General features: G+C 47.5%; 1 pseudogene; it reads right to left on the minus strand.

The window, feature by feature from the left end:
• Window positions 1-9,459: 9,459 nt before the first annotated feature.
• On the minus strand, window positions 9,460-11,256 carry Gm43615 (annotated as a pseudogene).
• Between the last annotated feature and the right edge of the window lie 3,171 nt (window positions 11,257-14,427).

The raw sequence follows: 14,427 nt of genomic DNA on the forward strand, positions 1-14,427 counted from the left end.
AATGAAGATAAATAAACAAGATGATTTCAGACGACAGCAGGGACCTGGGGAAGGGAAATCAGGTACCGTGAGAATGAAAGATCATCTTATAAAGGATGCTGGAAGGTGAAGAGTGTGGGCCACTCTTATAGAGGGCCTTACTTCATTCAGTTCCCAGCACTCAGATCCAGTGCCTTACAGCTGCCTGTATCTCCAGCTTCTGGGCTTCTGACAATCTTTACCGGGTTCCTCAGATACCTGCTCGCACATACCCTGACGCACATGCTCATAATTAGAATTAGAGTGAACAAATAGTAAATTGGTTTAAAATGAATGTGGGGAAGTCTCTCTACAGAGATGGCATCACACTGGGGGCGTGGAAGGCAGGATTGGCCTACAGAAAGGTCTAGGACTGAAGGAGGGAGGGATGGGAGTGTAGGTCAGTTTGTAGAGTGCTTTCCTAGCCCTCATGAGGCTCTGGGTTTGAAGCCCAGCACTGCATAACCCAGCAGTGAGATATACCTGAGAGCCCAGCACTTGAGAGGCAGAGGCAGAAGGATTGGAAATTCAAGATCGCCCTGGGCCACAAACTGAGTTTGAGGCCACCTTGGGTTGCACAAGACTCTGTTTCAAAAAACAAAAGCAACAATAAAAGAAAGACCTGGAACCTGGTTTCCCAACCTCCGTCACTCTTACAAACACTTTGGACAAGAATTGTCCTTTATGGTGAGGTGACCTCCTTGTCCATCATAGGATAGTGGCCCATATACTCAGTCTCTGCTTCCTAGATACTCGGGAACCCATCTCCAAGGTTTCCAGATATTGCCTGATGTCCCTGAGAGAGATCCCTCCAGCTGCTGAGGTGGATGCGGAGGGACTTAATAGAGATGCCAAGAGACTGAGGTTTCTGGGTTAAGAAAGTACTCACCATGGAAACCTAAGAACCTAAACTCGGGGGGCTGGTGAGATGGCTCAACGGTTAAGAACACCGACTGCTCTTCTGGAGGTCATGAATTCAAATCCCAGCAACCACATGGTGGTAATGAGAAACAAATAAAAAACCTTTGGGCAGGAGTAAGCGGGCCCAGAGCGAGCGGAGCAGGAGCAAGAGGGAGAAGGGAAGGAGAAAAATAAAATAAAATAAAAATAAAAAAGAAATAGGGGGCTGGTGAGATGGCTCAGTGGGTAAGAGCACCCGACTGTGGGGAGCGGGTGTGGCGGCAGTCCCAAAGGCGCCAGGGACTGCAGCTAAGTCATATGACTTGCACCTGACTTCCTCATATAAGACACAAACATCTTGAGTGCTGCGCAGGTGTACCAGGATACAGGTGAATCCAATTTGATGGAGATTTGCCCCTGCTGCCCTGATTAGCTGAAGCTGCGTGCCTGGTGAGGTGGCGTGGCCTGCTGTGCGTGGATGGGAACTGAGAGAGAGTATAAAAGAGTGAGAGGCCCAGGGTTCGGGGGAGATATAAAAACAAGGGAGATATATAAACAAGGGAGATATAAACAAGGGAGATATATGGAGAAAGAAGAAACAGGACTGAATAAATGTGTGCAGAAGGATCCTGTAGCAGCGTCGTTCTTCCTGGCCAGTTGAGCGCGCGCAAGACCCGACTGCTCTTCCGAAGGTCCAGAGTTCAAATCCCAGCAACCACATGGTGGCTCACAACCATCCGTAACAAGATCTGACTCCCTCTTCTGGTGTGTCTGAAGACAGCTACAGTGTACTTACATATAATAATAAATAAATAAATCTTTAAAAAAATAAATAAATAATAAATAAATAAAAAAGAAATAGCACTTACACATACCCAAGTCGCTTTAAAAAAAGAAAAAAAGAACCTAAACTCGGATCTCCAATACCCATGTCAAAGATAGTGTATGCCAATAACTGCAGTTCTGAGGTGGCAGAGACAAGACAATCCCTGTAACTTGTTAGTCAGAGAGTATAGCTTAATCAGAGAGTTCCAGGTTCAGTGAGACAACCAAACTCAAACAATGCAGTGGAAAGAGACTGAGAAAAATGTATGACATCATCCTCTGGACTCTGTGCATGCACACACACACACACACACACACACACACTCTACATACACATACAGAGTATAGACTTGTTCCTGTCACCACTCTAACAAAGGACGTTAAAGGGGAAGTTGGGACTTAAAATGGAAATGTTCAAGAACTGGCTGGTTTTGTGTGTCAACTTGACACAGGCTGGAATTATCACAGAGAAAGGAGCTTCAGGTGAGGAAATGCCTCCATGATATCCAGCTGTGGGGCGTTTTCTCAATTAGTGATCAAGGGGGGAGGGCCCTCCCTGGCCTGGTAGTCTTGGGTTCTATAAGAAAGCAAGCTGAGCAAGCCAGGGGAAGCAAGCCAGTAAGAAACATCCCTCCATGGCCTCTGCATCAGCTCCTGCTTCCTGCCCTGCTTGAGTTCCAGTCCTGACTTCCTTTGGTGATGAACAGCAATGTGGAAGTGTAAGCTGAATAAACCCTTTCCTCCCCAACTTGCTTCTTGGTCATGGTATTTGTACAGGAATAGAAACCCTGACTAAGACATTTCCCCTAAGTAGCATGGTCACTAGGGTGACAGAGACCAAGACATAGGGTCTACCCTGTCATCTGAAGCATGAGGAGTTCCATTAATGTTTTAGGGGAACTTAACTCATAAAAAAACAAAACAAAACATTGTTTTGATACAGAAAAGAATTTTAGGCTGAGCCAGTATGGAGCATAGTGAGAGGTTTAGGTTTAAAAAAGGAAGAGGTCTAGAGAGACGGCACAGCAGTCACGAGTACTTGCTGCTCTTGCAAAGGACTTAAATTTGTTTCCCAACCCCTACATGGTGGCTCACAGTCTGTGACTCTAGTTTCAAGGAATCTGATACCCACTGCTGGTCTCTACAGGTACCAGCGCCACACACAGGACGCACATATATGTGTGCAGATATTCATACACATCAAATAATAGTAAACAAGCCTTTTTTGGATAGAAATGAAAGGAATAAAACAGAAAAAGAGGCACTTATGGAAACCAGGGCACCCCAGAGAACACAGAGTGATTCTCCCAAAGAAAAGCTGACACTTAATTAACTAATTAATTAGTTAGTTGATTGTTTTAGCTAGCTAGCTAGTTAGTTAGCTAGTTAATTTAATAGCTTTTTTTTTTTTTTCTCGAGACAGGGTTTCTCTGTGTAGCCTTGGCTGTCCTGGAACTCACTCTGTAGACTCAGAGATCCACCTGCCTCTGCCTCCCAAGTGCTGGGATTAAAGGCGTGTGCCACCATGCCCGGCAATTTAATAGCTTTTTAAGACAGGGTTCCTCCTTGTAGCCCTGGCTGTCCTGGAACTTGCTCTGTAGACCAGGCTGGCCTCAAATGTACAAAGCTCTACCTGCCTCTGTCTCTTGAGTGCTATAATTAAAGGCATGCTGCACCATTGCCCAGCAAGAGCTGACATTTATTAAAAGATGGTTTATTGCTTGTTTGTTTGTTTGACTGATTGTGTGTCTATATATCTGTGTCTGTGTCTAAGTGTATGTGCATGTTAGAGGCAGGATGTCTCCGATGTAACCCTGGCTGTCTTGTGCAGCTCACTACATACACCAGGCTGTCCTCAAACAGAGCTCTTTCTGCCTCTGCCTCCTAAGTGCTGGGATTGCTGGTGTGATCCTAGCCAGGATTCTATTAAAAGACATTTTGTACATAGAATATAAGCATGAAGGTTAAGAGACAGACACAGTCAGGAAAAGAATCGGACACCCGGGTGTAGTCATCTGTAGTGATAGAGAAATGCCCCCATAGTCTGAGGCATAGGTCTCCAGTTGATGCACAGTTTGGGGAGACTTAGATGATGCAGCCTTCCTGAAGGAAGCCCATGACTGGGGAAGGCCCTGAGATTAAGAAGTTTTGCCTGCTTCCGGTTTGCTCTTTCTGATCCATGCTACCGTTAAGGACAGGAACTCTCAACTTGCTGATGCTGCAGCAGCCTGAAGCCACACTTCATTATCACAATGGAACCGTGGGTCCCAATAAATTCTTCTCTATGTTGCCTTGGTCATGGTGATTACCACAGAACAATGGACAAGCAACTGATACAGCTTGCTCGCTCGCTTGCTTGCTTTTCAAGACAATGTCTCTGTGTAGCCCTGGCTGTTCTGGAACTTGCTCTGTAGACCAGGCTGGCCTCAAACTCAGAGATGTATCTGCCTCTGCCTCCCACGTGCTGGGATTAAAGACATGCACCACCACTGCCTGACTGACACAGCTGCTGCTGCTTCTGCTTCTGCTTCTTCTTCTTCCTCCTCCTCCTCCTCCTCCACCTTCTTCTTCTTCTTCTTCTTCTTCTTCTTCTTCTTCTTCTTCTTCTTCTTCTTCTTCTTTTGTTTTTTTGAGACAGGGTTTCTCTGTGTAGCTGTGTAGCTCTGGCTGTCCTGGAACTCACTATGTAGACCAGGCTGGCCTCGAACTCAGAAATCTGCCTGCCTCTGCCTCCCAAGTGCTAGGATTAAACGCTTGCGCCACCACGCCTGGCTAACACAGCTTCTTAATGGGAGGGTCACAGTTACATGTCTTAGTATTAGCCATATTTATCATTTCAGTAATTCTCAAATTACATCTCAAAGGGTTGCTAAAAATTCCCATTCTCTCTCTCTCTTCCTCCCTCCTTCCGTCCCTCTTTCCCTTACTCCCTGTTCCTTCCCTCTCCTCCCCCCCAAGACAAGGTCTAATGTAGCCCTCCCTCTGTGTAGCCAAAGATGACCTTGAACTTCTAATCCTCCTGCCTTCACCTCCCAAGCACTGGGTTTACAGCCATTCACCACACACAGTTTGTGGTGTTGAAGCCGGGATTTGGGGCTTCATGATGGCGGTAGCCATACCCCAACCCGGCTAGTTTTTGATAAGTGATTCCATAGGGTGACTGTGCAGGTAACTTGCATGGAGCCATGCTCTGATAAGGTGAAGCTGGGAAGCCCTGGGGTTGCACAGGGCTTTAGCACACACCTTTTACTGTAGTGGAGTTTCTGGGGGAGATTCCTAGAAAATTTCAGGTTACAGCTGGGAAGGGAAAAAGGCCTTAAGGAGATGCGGATAATTGTGCTGGAATTTTTACTTCTTAGCTGGAGAGAGGCTGCAAGCAGGGACCTGGATGAGGGATTGTTTCTGTTCATGTCCCCACAATATACTGTCTTTGTGTCCTGTCTCATTGGAGACCAGAAGTTAAAACTCCAGGTGTGAGCAGGGCCTCATTCCTTCCAAAGGCTTTGGAAATGACCCTTCCTGTCATTCTAGAACTTAGTGACTCCGGGTTCCTTGGCACACTCAACTGAAGTGTCTTTAGCCCTCTCCTTGTGGTTCTCTAGGTCCCCTCCTCTTATAAGGACACCAGTCATTGTTTGCACTTAGGGTTCAAGCTTGATATAGAATGACATTGTCATTTCCACACATTTCCTTACCCCTTCCACAGTGCACCCTTGTGTGGCCGAGACCCAGCTGCCCCGTGTCCTGGCATGGCTGGAGCCAAGATATTCTAGAAAGATACTGCCCCCCCCCCTTCAGCTACTACATTATAGAAACAATGGTCTTCAAGGAATTCTCACCCCATTGTACTCGCTGGGTCTGTGTGTCAACTTGACACAGGCTGGAGTTACCACAGAGAAAGGAGCTCCTCACCTGAAGGTGAGGAGATGCCTCCATGAGATCCAGCTGTAAAGCATTTTCTCAATTAGTGATCAAGGGGGAAGGGCCTATGGTGGATGGTGCCATCTCTGGGCTGGTAGTCTTGGGTTCTACAAGACAGCAAGCTGAGCAAGCCAAGGGAAGCAAGCCAGTAAGAAACATCCCTCCATGGCCTCTGCATCAGCTCCTGCCTCCTGACCTGCTTGAGTTCCAGTCCTGACTTCCTTTGGTGATGAACAGCAATGTGGAAGTGTAAGCTGAATAAACCCTTTCCTCCACAACTTGCTTCTTGGTCATGATATTTGTGCAGGAATAGAAACCCTGACTAAGATACACACCCAGGAGTCTCGAATGGGAGAAGGGAAAGGCAGAAGCCCCAGGTGCCAGGCAGAGGGTGACCTTGTCTCCTAAGAAGATCTCACATGGATCTATCTGACAGTCAGTCAGAGTATCTTGCAGAAGAGACTGGAGCTGAGGCATTGACAGATCAACACTGGGCTGGACCACACCCTGACCACACTTAGCTGTGAGTAACCCTTGCCCTCCATGTAAACCTAAACCTCATGGAGTTGGTGGGTGTTGCTGGATCTCTTTATTCTGCTCCCCAGTGGGTCCACACTAAGTAAGTCTCCGTTCTCTGTTTCCAAGGATAATGTCTTTAATTAGCTTGCTGAGAGCAGGTGGCTGGACCTATTCTGAGTCTCTTTAGCATATTGTTAGGGTTACCAGGCTCCACGCTTGGACCCTAACAATCTCTTGCAATGCTTGTGCATGGACTACGCCTTTCCCCACCGTTGGTTTGCCTGGGGGTGGGGCTTCCTGCCTCTGCCTTCCAGTGCCATGGGAAGTCCTACCCTCGCCCTGAAGCTCAGTTCTTTCATAAGAACTAAGATTGGAAGCCGTCATCTCCGGGCCAGAGGCAAAGTAGAAGGATAGCCCTTTGGTGTAGAGCAGGTTACCTTCAGAAACCTGGAGCTGGGGTTGTTTTCTGGTTTCCCTTTGTCTTGTACTGAGATTGAAGGAGGAGTTAGGGAACTGGGTCAGTGGGTAAAGCCCTTGCTGCCTACGCATGAAGACTGGAGTTTGGATTCCTGAAGCCATCTAAATGCCAAATATGGAGGTAGCCCACCGAGAGACCCAGACTCAAAATACAAAGTGGAGAGCAAGAGGAGGTGGTACCAGGGTTTGATTTCCATCCTCCACACATACAGGCACAGGCAAGCACACCCATATACATCTGCATATGTGTGAATGTTCATGCACAGACAGACCACACACACACACACACACACACACACACACACACACACAACCAAAGGGCCCTTAACCCCCTTCCTTTTTTTTTCTTCCCACAATATCAGAATTTATTGAATAATAACAGCTTCACAGTTTGTCAGTTTTTTCATTAAATTATGTACTTATTCACTTTACATCCCAATCACTACTGCTCTTCTCCTAGTTTCCCCCCTTATACAGTCTTTACCCCCAACTTTCCTCTCCCCTTCTCCTTTGAGAAGGGAGAGGCCACCCCTGGGTACCAGCCCACCCTGGTACATCAAGTCACTATAGGATTAGGTGCATCCTCTCCCACTGTCCAGACAAGACAGCCCAGTTAGGGGAACAGGATCCACAAGCAGGCAACAGAGTCAGGGACAGCCTCCCCTCCCCACTCCATGAAGAAGACCAAGCTACATATCTGTTACATATTGGCCGGGGGCAGGGGTGGGGGGACAGGCAGGGCAGCAGAGGCCTAGGTCCAGCCATGTTTGTTCTTTATTTGATGGTTCAGTCTCTGGGAGCCCCCAACATCCAAGTTAATTGTTGATCTTCCTATGGAGCTTCTATTCCCTCTAGGATCCCCAATTCTTCCCCTAACTCTTCCACAAGACTTCCTGAACTCTGTCTAATGTTTGGCTGTGGATCTCTGCATTTGTTTCAGTCAGCTACTGGGTAGAGTCTATCAGAGGACAGTTATGCTAGATTCCTGTCTACAAGCATAGCAGAGTATCATTAATAGTATTAAGACTGGTGGGTCTCTCTCTCTCTCTCTCTCTCTCTCTCTCTCTCTCTCTCTGGAGACAGGGTTTCTCTGTGTAGCCCTGGCTGTCCTGGAACTCACTCTGTAGACCAGGCTGGCCTCGAACTCAGAAACTCACCTGCCTTTCCCTCCCAAGTGCTGGGATTAAAGGCATGCACCCCCACGCCTAGCAGGATGGGTCTCAAGTTGGGCCAGTCATTGGTTGGTCAAGTCATTGGTTGGCTATTCCCTCAGTCTCTGCTCTGCATATCTTCTAGGCAGGACACATTTGGGGTTGAAGGTTTTATAGGTGGGTTGATGTTCTTATCCCTCCACTGGGAGTCCTGCCTGGCTACTTCAGGCTCCATATTCCCCACTGCTAGGAGTCTCAGCTAGAGCCACCCCCATAGACTCCCTAGAGCCTTCCCCATCCCAGCTCTGTTGCACGCAGGACCTATTTATTTTCAGCATCCCCCATGGGGCATGAGGAATTCTTGATGCCCTCTTCCCCAGTTTGTACACATTCAGAGTCTCTTGGAATGGGGAAGTTACATGGTTTCTGAGGTGACTGCTTAGGAATGTTCTAGCCACACAGAAAGTCTTGCTCTGGCTCTTGGCCACAAGAGGGGTAATAATTAGGGCTTGGGTAGTGGGTGGGGCTCCCAAGGACTTGCTACAGGCAGGTCCTGTTCTGGTGAAGGTACAGAGTTGTCATGGAGAGACAAGAGGAGCAGAAAAGGGAGGGACAGGGATAGGAGGAAGTACAGAACCCTAAGGAGATCATGCAAGCCACAACTGGATAGTTCCACAAATATACCCCGTTGAGTGTGTCCTGCCTGGACGTGCAAGCTCCAAGCAAAGGGGCTGTGGAGCTAACACATACAATATCCACATGACCAGGTACAGATTTCTATATATATTGAGACAAGGTCTCATGTAGGACAGGCTGGGTAGCCAAAGATGACTTTGAACTTCTGATGCTTCTGTTTTCAACTCTGAAGTGTTGGGATTACACATTGGCCACCGTGGGCGTGCCCAGGTTTTTCATGTGGTTGTGGAGGGTGAATCCAGCACTACCAACTGAACCACACCACCACCTTGTGAATGCAAGAAATAGAGCCCACTGCTTTGTCCACCTGGCCTGTCTGGGCACTGCGCTGTGTAGAGATAAATGTATTTACTACCAACATCTCCCATTCAGAGACTGCATACAAAGGGACAGTCACCATGTCCTGCAGGACAATAGAGCTCTACGATACACCTGCAGGGAGCCTCTGCAGCCTTAGCCCCAAATAGCTAGTGCTAGACTAGTACCAGCTTCCTTATCATCCCACCCCACCATCAGTTTCCATCGTAGGGTTAATGGAGAACGCTGGCCATTCTTCCTAAGTCAGTCACATAGGATGCTCAGCTCCTACTTAGTTTCATCCAAGCGGGACACGAGTACAGAATGTTGTATTTCCCTGCTGCTGGCTCTCTCTTATGAAGCCTTGTCGGGGATATCTCTCTGTCCCCTGCTCTTTCTCCCTTCCCTGACTCCACCACCCCCCAGCTCCTCCTTTTTTCTTGTAATGACAACCCAGGCTTTTATTCACACTTGGAAAGTGTTCTGCCTCTGAACTATGTCCTTAGATCCTTCCTGGTGGATTCTAGGCAGGCGCTCCACTACTGTGTATTAGTCAGGGTAATCTAGAGTAACTGCTCTTGTATAACGAGTATCTCTGTCTCTATCTCTATATGTTCACTTGAAGATCTTGCCTTGATTGATGGCATCCCATGTGCTAGAAGGCCCCCCTTCCAGAAGGCTGGAACATTCTAGTGATGAGGTTATAACTCATGAAGGTCTGCGTGAGCTCTTCAAGGACATGGTACTTAGCATACTACAATGAAGTAGAAAACTTCTGGTTTATTTGGAAAGGCAGTTTTGTCAAATGATGTTCTACTGGGGCACACAGGTGAAAGGTGTGATGTTTAGAAGGAGTATAAATATGGCCGCACAGAATGTGGGAGCTTGAGCATTAGTTTGGTTTGCTCCACCTCGCTATTCTTCACTGATGACATGCATGTATTGGTTTGCCTTACATTGTGTTGCTGAGCGCCGCTTTTGGTGACTTCATAGAGAGAAACTCGCCAAAGAACTTCTCATGAAGTTCCTGCGGCTTCTTACCACTTCAGTAGACTCAGGTTGATTGGTGAGCCTTGCAGTTTCTTCTGGATCAAACTGCAGTTACTGATTTGTGTGTGGTACCTGCCGAGTGGACTGGTCTGCAACTGCTGATTCATGTTTGGTATTTGCTAGTGGACTGGCCTGGACTGAGAACAACGAAGATTGGAATCGCCCCAAAGAACTATGTCCAAACAGGTCTACGTCTCCTGTATTCTAATAACCTTTCTTTTCTGCTCCCTCTGGTGGGTGGTGGGCTGGAGGAGAGGTTGAACTCTTCTTCAAACAGGTTGAGAAAGGTTCATGCTTACACCACAGGGACTAGCCATCCTTATCAATGTGCTCCCAACGATATAGCAGTGCCACAGAGAGGGTGTCATCACTGGAATCTTACACTTAAACCCATCCAACACTAAGATACTCTTGGGCAGGTGAGTGGAGGGGTCCTTGACCTTGAGCTGAGCAGCTCACACTCGCCCATGTTCTCCTCATGTGCTGTGGAAAACCACCCTCCCCACCCCTTTCCACTCAGCCTGGGGCTCCTGTTTCTCTTCCTGTAAGCCTCTTTCCATCCTTGGGGTATCCTCTCCCCCCCAAGACAAGTTTCTCTTGGAACTGGATATAGCTCTGGCTGTCCTGGAAATCACTCTGTAGACCAGGCTGGGCTTGAACTCAGAAATCTGCCTGCATCTATCTCCCAAGTGCTGGGATTAAAGGCTTGCACCACCACTGCCTGGTACGGTACCCTTTTTAGGCTGGCTCTCTGCATCAAACTGCAACATCTTCTCACACAGCTTCACTTCCCCCAAGACTGCCTTGAACTGGAGCTGGCTAATGCAGGCAAACAACCGTGGTTTGGAATTGAGGAAGGCCCCGGGGAAAGAAGGCTCTAAAACTTGTTTCTAGAGACACAGCAGGATGCAGACAACTGTGAAGTCAGACAGCATTGCTCACTCACCCACCAGAAAATTCCTTGCCTTCAGTGAGTGTCCAGCACCCCAGGATTCACCTCACCTCACTTGGCATTTTCAGTGGCCTGTTTCTTATGGTACATGAGGGCCAAGCCAGGGACCAGGTGGGGTGGGGTGGGGACACTCAGGTGCTGGCTTGAGGAACGATGTCACTGTCAGCAAAGCTCAGCTGCCTCTGGTATTCTACCCCACAGCTCGTCGTTGCCTACGTAACAGGCAATAGCATTGCTCTCAAACACACAGAACCCATCATCACCTTCAAATGTTAGTACCTTGCTAGCAGGAAATTTTTGGAGAAATTCAGGCATGCGGTTGGTTTAGCCAAAGTGGAAGTGGGGTGATGTGGAGAGCATGTGGGCCTGAGCCCCACTGTCCTGGTCAGTGATGAAGACCTTGAAGGCCCTCCAGCTTTCAGGATATGTGTACAGGGTCCCAGCCATCATGGTGAGTACAGAGAGAAAGGGGATGGGGTAGCCTGTGCTGCTGAAAAGTATAACCACCAGGGACCAGAAGGGGGATTTGTTAGAGTAGCTTACAGGCTGTGGTCCAGCTCATCCAACAAGGTCTGGGTGGGAATACAAAGTCCAGAAATTCAGTAGTTTCTCAGTCCACAAGGTTGGATGTCTTTGCTGGTCTTCAGTATATTCTGGATTCGCAAAGGAGGAGGCTGTAATGCCAGTGAAGGTATGGACTTGCTAGTGATGTGCAAGCAAGCAGTCACAGAGCAAAAGTTTTCTTCCTCCACATTCTTATATAGGTTTCCAGAAAATGTGGCCCAGATTAGAGGTAGGTAGGGTTTCCCAGCTCAAATGATCTGGATTAAAAGTAGATCTTCCTCTACTTCAAATTAAGCAAAAACCTCTCACAGATGTGCCCTCCTGTAGGGCACCTGGCATGAGGGAATAAAGAGAGTGGGAGAAAATCCGCATCCCGCAGAGTTCTGGTGCTATGGGCAAGCTGATGCGGGAGGACTGCTGAGCAAAGTAGCCCCAGGTAGCTGTCTGTGTTTGGGAAGCCACTGAACCCAGCCTGTCAGGGGGTGGACAAGGGGCAGTCTGAGGTCTCTGGGCCTCACTGAGGTTCTCAGTCTTGGGCATCCCAGATGCTGCTGGGTACTTCGGAAGAGCTAAGAACAAAATGGAGGCTCTGGGAGTGGCTCCGTCATCCCCAGGGCGGAAGGGAGGAGAGGGCAGGAAGAGAGGGCACTCTGGGTGGTTCCCATGCAGGCAAGAGTCCTTGGTCCGGTCCGTGGCTGGAATGCAAAAAGACCTTCCAGTGGGAGGTTAGACTTGGCTCTTTAGGGGAAAGCCTACCCCACAGTTTAAGCACTGTGGACCTTGATGAGCAGAGACTGTCTATGGTTTTAGAGCTTTATTGTAGAAAGGCAGGGAGGAAGAAAGAAGGTAGAAAGAAGGAGAGAGGCTGGCCATGGCCATGTGGAAAGAAGGGGGAAGGGAGAGAGAGGAGGGTAGAGATAAGAATAAGAAAGGTGAGAGTTTAAGAGAGTGAGGAGGAGCCAAGCAACTCCTTTTAGAGTGTTTTTTTGCTTTTGCTGTTGCCAGGTAACTGTGAGGAGGAGCATACCTGGCTATAGTCAGGTAACTGTGGGGGTGGAGTCTAGCCAGAATGTCAGGAGCTAATAGACTATCTCTGATAGTCACAGAATTATGGAGTTGGGGGCTCTCCCGATATGTGGGATTTATTAAAATGGCTTGCAGAATATGGCCCAGCTAGAGACACCTGTCTCTGGAAATGTGGCTCACTGTTCCATCTCTTGTAGAGTTTTCTACTGGGTCTCTGGAGCAAGCCTCATTCAACCAAAACAGGCTGCCTATCATGGCCCCACAACCTCCATTTTGGGGGTTTAGTTGATTCTATATGTAGTCGAGTTGACAACCAAGAGTAGCCATCACACAGTGAGTTATGCACCCAGCTTCTCACTAGGGAATTCTAGGCAGGGTGCTCTACCATTGAGCCATGCCCCCAGCTCCTCACTGGGGGATTTTAGGTAAACACTATATCTTCAGTCCTGTTTGCTTGCTTTCTCTTTCTTTCTTTCTTCCCTTCTTCCTTTCTTTCTCTCTCTCTCTCTCTCTCTCTCTTTCTTTCTTTCTAGTGGTAGTATTCTCCTGACATAAAATTAGCTATTTTATACCTAACAAATCAGCTAGGTACAGTGATACACATCTGTAGTCCCCATTACTTGAGAGGCTGAGGCAGGAGGAGCACTTGAATCTAAGAGTTTGATACTAGCCTAGGTGGGCAATATTCCCAAATACCGTCTCAAAAAAAAAAAACCAAAAGAACAAAAAAACAAAACAAAACAAAAAAAAACCTCAACCCAAAATAGCAAAAACAGCAACGTAGATGCTTGCCTAGCATCATGAATCCGTGTCCATTCCCAGCATGGCATAAACTAGGTGTGATTGTGTATGCCTATTATCCCAGCACTGAGAAGGAGGAGGCAAGACGATCTTAAGTTTAATGTCATCAGCTACATAGGGAGTTTGAAGCCAGACTGAGATACATGAGGCTCTGGGGAGAGAGAGAGAGAGGGAGGCTCAATGTAGTGTTAATATAATTTAAATACTGTGTAACTACCACACCCAAGTACTTTCAAAAACATTTCCATCATCAGACTTTCTTTGTGAGTCAATTGGCAGCCAATCCCCACTTCTTCCTCCTCCAGGCCCTGGCACTCACTCATGAGCTTGTGTCTTTGAGAGACGTCCCTCTTTCCCTGTCTGCAGAGTAGGCTGAGTAGCCTACACATAACAGCATGATCCCAGCCTCTGGCCACTTCTCTGGGAACTGGGTGTACCAAGCCTCTCTAATCCTAGTTGGATTTCTTTTCTTTCTTTCCTTCTTTTACATATTTGATGTTTCTGCTTATGATCTGATAGTTTTCCATGTGTATATAATGTATTTTGATCATAGTCACCTGACAGCATCACCCTCTCTTACCCAATTCTGTATTAGTCAGGGTTCTCACAAGAAACAGAACTGATAGAAGGAATATGTACACATATATAAAATAAATCCCATACGTATTTCTACACACACACATATGTGTGTGTGTATACATATGTGTGTGTGTGTGATATGTAGGCCATATGTGGGATTTATTTATTTATTTATTTATTTATTTATTTATTTATTTATTGGTTTTACGAGATAGGGTTTTTCTGTATAGCCCTGGGTGTCCTGGAACTCACTTTGTAGACCAGGCTGGCCTCGAACTCAGAAATCCGCCTGCCTCTGCCTCCCGATATGTGGGATTTATTAAAATGGCTTGCAGAATATGGCCCAGCTAGTCCCACAACGGCTGTCTACCAAGAGAAAGTCCAAGAATCCACAGTTGTTCAGTTCACAAGGCTGAATGTCTCAACTGGTGCTCATTATGCACCTGAATCCCTAAAGCGTCAGCCCTAATGCCAGTGAAGGAGTGCACTTACCAGCGACAGTGAGAGCAAGCAGGGGAAGAGCAAGCATAAAGACTTCCTTTCTGAATGTCCTTTCTGTAGGCTGCCACCAGAAGGTGTGGCACAGGTTTCAGGTGGATCTTCCCACAGCAAAGGATCCAGATGTAGGGTGGGTCTTCCCATTTCAAATAA

This window comes from Mus musculus, chromosome 5 (genome assembly GCF_000001635.26).
Source record: "Mus musculus strain C57BL/6J chromosome 5, GRCm38.p6 C57BL/6J".
Lineage (NCBI taxonomy): Eukaryota > Metazoa > Chordata > Mammalia > Rodentia > Muridae > Mus > Mus musculus.